Source organism: Phyllostomus discolor, chromosome 2, assembly GCF_004126475.2.
Source record: "Phyllostomus discolor isolate MPI-MPIP mPhyDis1 chromosome 2, mPhyDis1.pri.v3, whole genome shotgun sequence".
NCBI classification, from domain to species: domain Eukaryota; kingdom Metazoa; phylum Chordata; class Mammalia; order Chiroptera; family Phyllostomidae; genus Phyllostomus; species Phyllostomus discolor.
In genome coordinates, this window is record NC_040904.2 from 108,539,603 (window position 1) to 108,550,321 (window position 10,719).

Consider the following 10,719-nt stretch of genomic DNA (forward strand, 5'->3'; position numbering starts at 1 on the left):
CCTATTAGATATTTGATTTTGAAAATTATTTTGACACAATTTCAGACTTACAGAAGAGTTTCAAGATAGCACCAAGTATTCCATATACCCCATACACAGATTTTCCAAACATTAACATTTTACCACATTTAGTTTATCCTGTTTATCTATTTATTCATTCTTTTGTTTTTCTCATAAGATTTGTTTAATGGGTCTCAAAATTCAGTGGCAGATTCTTGGTCAAGTTGTTTCCATTAAAAAGTACTGATTTTAAAAACTAGTAACTTAAAAACTGCCACACAGAAAAAATAAATAGTCCAGAATGCATTCTCTTTTCCTTCTGAAAGTTTTACAATGCATTGTAATCATTAACCAGTCTTTTACTATTAAACTTAAATTTCCAATTGAGACAAAGAGTTCTGAGACTGTTCTTCCACCACTGATTAAGACTGGGGTGGTAAGTATTGGGAATGATGTTCATTTAGCCTTCTGAGCTTCCAGGGCAGACTTGGTAACTTTGCCAGCACTAGCTGCCTTGTTGTCCACTGCTTTGATGACACCCACAGCAATAGTCTCGTCTCATGTCAGGAACAGCAAAGTTACCAGAGGAGGACAGTCAGAGAAGCTCTCAACACACATGGGCTTCTTGCTGGGAACCATATCAATGAGGACAGCATCACCACATTTCAAAAACTTTGGGCCATCTTCCAGCTTTCTCCCAAAATGATGATCAGATGGTCTTTTCCTTCAGCTCAACAAACTTGCAAACAATATGAGTTATATAGACAGTCCAACAAAGGTGCATATCCAGCACTGATTTGGCCTGGATGGTTCAGGATAATCACCTGAGCCATGAAGCCCACTGCTTCTGTTGGCGGGTCATTTTTGTTATCACCAGCCACATTGCCATGATGAGTATCTGTGACAGAGACATTGTGGACATTCAAGCCCACATTGTTTCCAGAAAGAGCTTCACTCAAAGCTTCATGGTAACAGACTTGAGCAATGTCCATCCTAGACCTGAGAATACCAGTCTTCACTGGGCCCACCAGGACAGTACCAAAACCACAAATTTCATAGACATCCTGGAGGGGCAAATGCAGGGGCTTCTCAGTTAGATGAACTGGTGGCATGATGCAGTCCAGAGCTTCAAGTAGCACTGGCACTGCCATCTTTACAAGTGACTTTCCATCCCTTCACCCAAGGCACGTTAGCACTTGGCTCCTACATGTTCTCACCATTCCAACCAGAAACTGACACAAATGCTACTGTGTCAGGGTTGTAGCCAATTTTCTTAATATAGACGTTGACTTCTTTAACAATTTCCTCATATCTCTACTGGCCGTAGGGCAGCTCAGTGAAACCATTTTAATACCAAAAATTAGTTGTTGCACACCCAGTGTGTAAGCCAGGAGGGCATGCTCACAGGTCTGCCCTTTCTTGGAGATACTGATTCAGATTTACCAACACCAGAATCAACAGTAAGGACAGCACAGTCAGCCTGAGATGTGCCTGTTTTTGATAAAGTTTCTATGTCCTAGGGCATCAATGAGGGTCACATAATACTTGCTGGTCTCGCTATCAATGGTGATACCACACTCACATTCAGCTTTCAGTTTACCCAAGACCCAGGCATACTTGAAAGAGCCCTTCCCCCATCTCAGCAACCTCCTTCTCAATTTTTTGGATGGTTCTGTTGTCAATCCCTCTATATTTGCATATCTGATGGCCAGCAGTGGTAGATTTGCTGGAACCTACATATCCAATGGTGACAATGTTGATATGAGTATTTTCTTTCCCCACTTTTGCTTAGATTTACTGATGGTTCTCAGGACACCTGATGCAAAATATTTTTTACCCATGGTATTTTTTTTCTGAGCTATTTGAAAGTAAGTTGCAGGCATGATGCCCATTTGCTCCTTAATACTTGAATCAGAATTTCCTAAAACCAAGTATATCCTCTTACATAATCATCATAGCATACTATTACCTAATCTAGGGAATCTTATCCAAATTTCAACAATTGTCACAATAGTATCACTTACAGAAAAAGAAAATCCCTGATTGTGTGTTGCATTCAGTTGTCATGTTTTTTAGTCTCCTTTTATCTGGGATCATTACTCAATTAGATAAAGAAGTATCTCATGCACAAAATATGAGGTGATATTCATTCTCAGCTTCATAAAAATACATGACAGTTAACCCTAGGTTGCCTACCTTGCTTCACCCTGGCCCCAGTCTTGCTCTTCAGTATATCCTAGAGGAGGTATGTGGTATCTATTGGTCCCATGTGATGTCTATTGGTCACTTGGTTAAGGTGGGATCTGCCAGAGTTCGACATTGTGCACTTACTATAATTCCTTCCATAATTAATAAGTATCTTATAAGGGGATAATGGAGGCTATGTAAGTATCTTATTCTCTTCAAACTTTCACCCAATAATTTTAGCATCCATTGATGTTTCTTAATCAATTATTAAGATGACTACCAAATGGTGATTTGTTTTCATTCCATCATTCTTTCTACCTTTATTGGTTGCTATTCTATGGTAAGGAAAAATTTCTGGTTTTCCTATTTGTTTATAAAAATGTAGACTCATGGATTCTTTTTCTTTTTCTTTTTTAAATTATTGTGTCAATTACAGTTGTCCCCATTTTTTCCCATTACTCTCCCTTGCCCTGCTCACCCCCCATCTCCCATATTTAATCATCCCCCTGCATTGTCCTTGTCCATGTGTCCTTTCTGTTCCTTGACAACCCTTTCCCTATTTTCCCCCATTATCCCCTCCCCCCACCCCTCTGGTTACTGTCTGTTTGCTCTTTATTTCCATCTTTCTGGTTCTATTTTGCTTGCTTGTTTGTTTTGTTGATTAGGTTCCACTAATAGGTGGGACTATATGGTATTTGTCTTTCACCGCCTGTCTTATTTCACTTAGCATAATGCTCTCCAGTCCCATCCATGCTGTCATGAAGGGTAGAAGTTCCTTCTTTCTTTCTGCTGCATAGTATTCCATTTTGTAAGTGTACCACTGTTTTTTGACCCACTCATTTATTGATGGGCACTTAGGCTATTTCTAGCACTTGGCTATTATAAATAAAGCTGCTATGAACATTGGGTTGCATAGGTTCTTTTGAATTGGTGTTTTAGGATTCTTAGGGTATAATCCCAGCAGTGGAATTACCAGATCAAAAGGCAGTTCCATCTTTAGTTTTTTTTTTTTATGAAATTCCATACTGTTTTCCACAGTGGCTGAACCAGTCTGCATTCCCACCAATAGTGAACTAGGGTTCCCTTTTCTCCACAGACTTGCCAGCACTTGTTTGTTGATTTCGTTAGAATGGTCATTCTGACTGGTGTAAAGTGGTATCTCATTGTAGCTTCAATTTGCATCTCTCTGTTGGCTAGTGATTCTGAGCATCTTTTCACACGTCTCTGGGCCCTCTGCATGTCCTCCTTGAAGAAGTGTCTATTCAGGTCCTTTGCCCTGTGTTTTTTGTTGTCTTAACAAAAGTGGAGTCATGTGAGTCCTTTATATATTTTGAAGATCAAACCCTTGTCTGAGATATCATTTGCAAATATAGTTCCTACATGGTTGGTTCCCTTTTCATTTTGCTAATATTTTCTTTAGCCATGCAGAAGCTTTTTAATTGGATAAAGTCCCATTTGTTTATTTTTTCCTTTATGTCCCTTGCTCTAGGAAAATATTGGCAAAAATATTGCTGCATGGAATACCTGAGATTTTCCTGCTTATGTCCTCCTTTAGGACTTTTATGGTGTCATGACTTATGTTTAAGTCTTTTATCCACCTTGAGTTTATTTTTGTGTATGCTGTAAGTTGGTGGTCAAGTTTCATGGTTTTGCATGTAGCTGTCCAGATCTCCCAACACTATTAGTTGAAGAGGCTATTTTTACTTCATTTATGCTTCTGCCCTCTTTGTTGAGTATTAATGGACCTTAGAGACTTAGATTTATTTTTGGACTCTCTATTTTGTTCCATTGATCTATGTGTCTGTTCTTAATGCCAGTACCAGACTGTTTTGATTACCAAGGCCTTGTAATATAGTTTGATATCAGGTATTGTGATCCCTCCTACTTTGTTCTTCTTTCTCAAAACTGCTGCAGCTATTTGGGGCCATTTATGGTTCCATATACATTTTTGAAATGCTTATTCTATATCTTGAAGTATGTCATTGGTATGTTGATGGGGATTGCATTAAATCTATAGGTTGTTTTGAGTAATATGGACATTTTGATAATGTTAATTTTCCAATCCATGAACATGATATAAGCTTCCATTTATTTGTGTCTTCCTTAATTTCTTTCTTCAGTGTTGTGTAGTTTTCTGACCTCTTTATTTATTTTATATCACTTACAGCTTTATTGTTTAAGGTTTTTTGTGTGTTTACCATGTGCTTTGTGTATACCAAGATATGGTTATAGCAGCCTATTTTAAGTCAATGGCTACTTAAGTTTGAACACAGTCTAAATTCACTACAATTTTTATGCACTCCCCCCACATTTACATTTTCGTCATTATTTTTTACTTCTTTTGTGTTTGTGTGTTTCCTTAATTTATTGTTGTAATTTCACATTATCTTCCTACTTAAAAAAAACTTTTGTATGAGTTTTATTATTATTTGATCATCTGCACTTTTTATGTGTTTGCCTTTGTCAGGGAGATTTCTTTCATTCCTATATTTTATTTATCTTTTTGATAGGTTCTTTTTTTACTTAAAGAAATCCCTTTAACTGGTAAAACTGGTTTGGTGGTGGTGAACTTCTTTATCTTTCTCTTGCCTGGGTAACCCTATCTGTCCTTCAATTCTAAAAGATAGCTTTGCTGGGCAAAGTAATCTTGGCTTTAGGTTCTTGTTTTCCATCACTTTGAATGTTTTGTGCCAATCCCTTCTGGCCTGCAAAGTTTCTGTCGAGAAATCAGCCAAGTCTTATAGGAGCCTTTTTGGATATAAATAACTGCTTTTCACTTGCTGCTTTTAAGATTCTCTTTTCTTCAACTTTTGGCATTTTATGATGTGTCTTGGTGTAGACCTCTTTGCATTCTTTGGGACTCTCTATGCTTCTTGTACTTGTATATCTCTTTCCTTTGTCAGTTTAGGGAAGTTTTTTTTTTGTCATTATTCCTTCAAATAGGTTTCCCGTCTCTTGCTCTCTCTATCTCCCTTCTGGTATCCCTGTGATGCTCACATTGGTATGCTTGATGTGTTCATAGGGGTCCTATTAACTACCCTCATTTTTTTATTATTTTTTCTTTTTCCTACTCTGTGTTTTATTCTAACTTGCCTTTGAGTTTCCTTATTCTATTCTCTGCTTTTATCAGCTGCTCTTTCCCTCAGTGTATTCTTCATTTTGTTTACTGTATTCTGCAGTTCTGACTGGTTCTTTTTTATCTACTTTTATGTTTTCTAGCCCTTTGTTAGAGTTCTCACTGAGTTCATTGCTGTTTCTCCCAAGTTCAGTGAGCATCCTTACAACAACATTTTGCACTCTGAATCAGGTAGATTGCTTGTCTTTATTTTATTTAGTTCTTTTCTACAGTTTTGTCCTGCTTTTTCATTTAGAACATGTTTCTTTGTTTCTTCATTTTGGTTACTTCCATGTGTTTATGTCTAGGTTTTAGGTAGATCTGCTATGTCTGCCAGTCTTGACAAAGACGACTTGTACAGAAGGTGTCCTGTGACACTTAGTGGCACACTCTCCCATCCACCTGAGTTGAGTTCTCCATGGGTATCCCCTTGTATGGGATGTGTGTGCCCTCCTGTTGTAGTTGGCAGGCCAACTACACATCACTGGGTATGTTGATTATTGTTGGCATGTCAGTGGGTGGGGATTGACCCTCAGGTTAACTGGCTATGAGGTCTGGCCATGACTAGAGTGGATGAGCTGTTCTACATAGGGGCTGAGCCCACACAGCAGGAGCTACTTTATCATGTGTCTGGTGCCAGCTGAGTGTGTCCTTTGGATGTGTTGTTTGTGGAACTGCTTGGGTTGTTCTCTGACGCGGTCTGAAGGAGGCCATGGATATGTTGGGTCTGAAGCCAGTTGGGTAGAGTGTTGGTGCAGGCCAACATCAGCTGCTGCTTGTACCCAGCTTGGAGTCACCTGGTGGGAGCTGCAAAGTGATGTGAACATGGTTGCTGCTTTTGCTGGGCTTGGAGGTGCCTGTGAGAGATTGATTACACTGCAATCTGAAGCCAGCTGCAACTTGTGCCAGCCTTGTGGTTGCTTAACTGAAGCTATGTTCCAGGACAAGATTGGCTACTGCTTATGTTGGGCTTGGAGACACCTACTGGAGTTACAACACAAATGAGGCCACTTGTCACTTATGCTGGGCTTGGGGTCACTTAGCAAGAGTTACAAGGCACACCACTGCAGCCACTGCTTGTTTGGGGTATGTGGACCTTTGAGAGATATTGGGAAATTCTGCAGGATAAGCCAAAGCAGGATACTCCTAAGGAAGAGCAGCTGGAAGAAGCTCTGGCCAAGTGAACAAGCTGGGTTTGGCAGGGTCTCAGGCAACCACCAGGACATGGAAAATGGTGTCATCAAGGTTAATGGAGATCTCAGATTTTGTGCCCTCCTCTGCCACATCTGCTGGGTTGGAGGGGAGTTCACACAGGAACAATGGCACCTACCAGCACTTCTGTCTTTGGAGAGAGTTGCCCCAACTCCTACCAGGAAGTTAGTCAATTCAGTTCCTCCCCACATGTCCCTGGCTGTTTTCAAGCTGCTGCTCCTGCACTGGAGCTTACCATGAGTTTGTGAACAAGTGAGTCTATGTACAGTCCCTTTAAGAGCAGTGCCTCAGTCACTAACAGACTTTTGTCTCTCTGGATCACAATCACCACTGGGTTTTATAGCACTCTTGCTCTGGGCTGGGGAGCCCGCTGTGGGGCTGGGAGCCCTTGCTCCTCTGAGGGGTACCTCCACAGCTGAGATATCACTCCTGATACTTTTTTAAAAATACTTTATTTTATTTTTAGAGTGAATGGAAGAGAAGGAGAAAGAGAGGGAGAGAGATATCAATGTGTGGTTGCCGCTCATGTGCCCTCTACTGGGACCTGGTCTGCAACCCAGGCATGTGGCCTGACTGGGAAGTGAACTGGCAATCCTTTGGTTCACAGGCCAGCATTCAATCCACTGAGCCACACCAGCCAGGGTTCCCTCCTGATTCTTGATTGCCACACTAGGGGTGTGGGACTTGCCCATTCCATGTCTTCACCCCTCCTACCTGTCTTGTAGTGGCATCTTCTTTATGTTCTTATTTACAGGAATTCTGTTAAGCTAGTGTTCAGGTGGTTCTCAGTGATGGTTGTTCTGTAGTTTATTTGTAATTTTGATGTGCGAGGAGGCGAGTACAGTGTTTACCCACTCTGCATCTTGACCTGAAGTCCTATTTTTAGTGTTATTGTCCATTAGGTTCACCTTACTATGTCTTTTCCTTGCTTTACCTATTTGACTATTTTAAACAGTTATTTAAAGTCTCCTTTAATTTGTTCTATTTTCTCTATCATTTGTAGTTGCTATATATAGTCCCTCACTATCACAGTGGTACATTTTCTTCTGTGGTTTTTAATCTTGTAAATTGTGAAATGATATTTTGCAAGGTTCTTTTCCATGGAAATTCTGCAGGCTGTGGGTTATGGAAACACCCATATAGATCAGTTTCAAGTTTGCCTGTTGTAGGGCCTAAAAGATTTTACTGGCTTCATAAGCATTTCAATGTTAATTTCTCAGGTTGAGGTTTCCACCATATGTGAATATTGTGAATTTGAACCCTGTTTGTGCTTATTGGTGAGTTGCATAGTGTCAAGCAGTCAAGGACTCCTAAGCAGCAGTGACTACTTTACCTGCTAGGTTACCCTGCCACACTTCCATATATGCAACCACTAAGGAGACAATTCCACATGGATTTAGGCACTGCAAGCAGCATTAGCTTCACATATAATCAATTCTTTTTACCCCCAAGACCCAGGTGGATACTCTGCATATGGTGTGTCTGTGTCTCAGCTGATTAACTCAGAGTTTAAGAAATCCTCAGTCTTTTAAGGGGGCTGCTGGCAAATGTGTCCAACTTTTGCTCCTGAGGACAACATTATCATTATTATCTTTATCAGGAAACAATTCTTCCCTCAACCCATGGAGAGATGATACTCTTGTTTCCAGGGCTATATGCTGTACAAGTCATCCTTAAATAGATAGTTAGGACAGAAATTGTCATATGCAGAAATGCCTTAGAGAATTGTCTCCTAATGCAAAGGTTCTAGTTTTTATTTATATGTGATTTTTTTCACCCACAGCAACAGCTTATAGCTCAAACTTTAAAGTAGCTTGAGGTTTGCCTTTCTTAGTTTAAAATATGGCAGTATATCAAATAGTTTTTGGGTTCTGTTGTTAGGCATTAACCAGCATTTCTATTTATTTGCTAGGACTGAAGATGGTGGTGGGCAAAGATTCTGCATCAGTTTGTCCAAGTGTCAGTTATTAGATGTTGACTTCTTTGCTTAAGTGGTTCTGAGTATAAAGCCCAATGATAATGACACTACTTACCAATACCTACTTAATATCACCAAGTCTGGACTCTTGCCCTAAGCATCTCACCTGAATCTAATGATGAGAAAACAACTAGGCAAATCCAGATTGGGAGACATTCTGCATAACAACTGGCTTAGAATCATCAAAAATATCAGTGCCACAGACTTTCGGCCAAGATGGAGGTGCAAGGTAGCTACACTGTGCCTCCTTGCACAACTAAAAGAAGGAAAACAAATTTAAAAACAAAAAACAACCAGAACTGCCAGAAAATTGAACTGTATGAAAGTCTGATAATCAAAGACTTAATGAAGAAATACTCATCCAGGCTGGTAGGAGGGCAAAGACAGGCAGCTGGGGTGGAGAGAATGTGAGGTAAGGTGGGGCTGGAGGACCAGGCAGGTGAGATAGAGGCTGGTGGTCCCACATTTGTGTGCAGATAAACCGGGAGAAACAACTAGAGAGTGAGACAGACCACGCAACTCAGAGTTCTAGCATGGGAAAAGAAAGCCTCAAAACCTCTGACTGAAAAACCTGTGGGGGTTGTGACAGCCAGGGAAACTCCCAACCTCACAGGAGAGTTCACTGGAGAGACCCATAGGACCTAGAACATACATAAACCCACCCATCCAGGAATCAGCACCAGAAGGGTGCTCCAATTTGCTTGTGAGTAGTGGGGGAAGTGACTGAAAGCTGGCAGAGAGCCCAGCAAGAGGCATTGTTCCCTCTCTGACCCCACCCCCAGATAGTGCCACAATGCATCCATATGGGTTGCCCCACCCTGGTGAATACATAAGACCCTGCCCCTTACAACATAACAGCTGTGTCAAGTCAAAGAAATATAGCCCAAATAAAAGAACAGATCAAAACTCCAGAAAAGGAATGAAGCGATGAAGAGATAGACAACCTACCAGATGCAGAGTTCAAAACACTGGTAATCAGGATGCTCACAGAAATGGATGCATATGGTTGCAAAATAGAGGAAAACATGAAGGCTATGCAAAGTGAAATAAAGGAAAATGTACAGGGAACCAATAGTGATGGGAAGGAAACTGGAACTCAAATCAACAGTTTGGAGCAGAAGGAAGAAATAAACATTCAACCAGAACAGAATGAAGAAACCAGAATTCAAAAAAATGAGGAGAGACTTGGGAACTTCCAGGACTTTAAATGTTCCAATATTTGAATCAGAGTTTAAGAAATCCTGCCAGAGGAAAAGAGGAAGAGCAAGAAATGAAAACTTATTTGAACAAATAATAAAAGAAAACTTCCCCAGTCTGGTGAAGGAAATACACTTCCAGGAAGTCTGGGAAGCTCAGAGAGCCCCAAAGAAGTTGGACCCAAGAAGAAACATACCAAGGCACATCATAATTACATTACCCAAGATGAAGGAAAAGGAGAGAATCTTAAAAGCAAAAGAAAAAAAGGAGGCAGTTACCTACAAAGGGGTTCCCATAAGACTATTAGCTGATTCCTCAAAAGAAACCTTGCAGGCAAAAAGGGACTAGAAAGAAGTATTTGCAGTCATGAAAGGCAAGGATCTACATCCAAGATTACTCTATCCAGTAAAGATATCATTTAGAATGGAAGGGTAGATAAAGGTCAAGTTAAAGGAGTTCATCATCACTAAGACTTAATTATATGAAATGTTAAAGGGACTTATCTAAGAAAAAGGAGATCAAAACTATGAACAGCAAAATGACAACAAACTCACAACTATCAACACCTTAACCTTAAAAACAAAAAGAAACACTAAGCAAATGCTAGAAGAGGAACAGAATCACAGAAATGGAGATCACATGGAGGATTATCAATGAGGAGGGGGAGAGAAGGAACAGAAGGGAAGGTACAGGAAATAAGAAGCATAAATGGTAGGTACAAAATAGACAGGAAGAGGTTAAGAACAGTATAGGAAATGGAGAGGCCAAAGAACTTATATGTATGACCCATGGACATGAACTAAGGGGGGCAGGAATGCTGGTGGGAGGGGGTGCAAGACAGATGAATAGAGGGGGGAAATTGGGACAACTGTAATAGCATAATCAATAAAATATACTTTTAAAAAATATCAGTGTCTTGAAAGATATGGGGGGAAAGCCTGAAGATGTAAATCAGCTGAAGGGAAATTGAAGAGATGTGGTATCTAAATTCATTGCATAATCCTGATTGGATTCTACATTGGATGAAAAA

General features: G+C 40.2%; 1 pseudogene; it reads right to left on the reverse strand.

Moving 5' to 3' along the window:
- Positions 1-343: 343 nt before the first annotated feature.
- LOC114488915 lies at positions 344-5,463 on the reverse strand (annotated as a pseudogene).
- Positions 5,464-10,719: the final 5,256 nt, after the last annotated feature.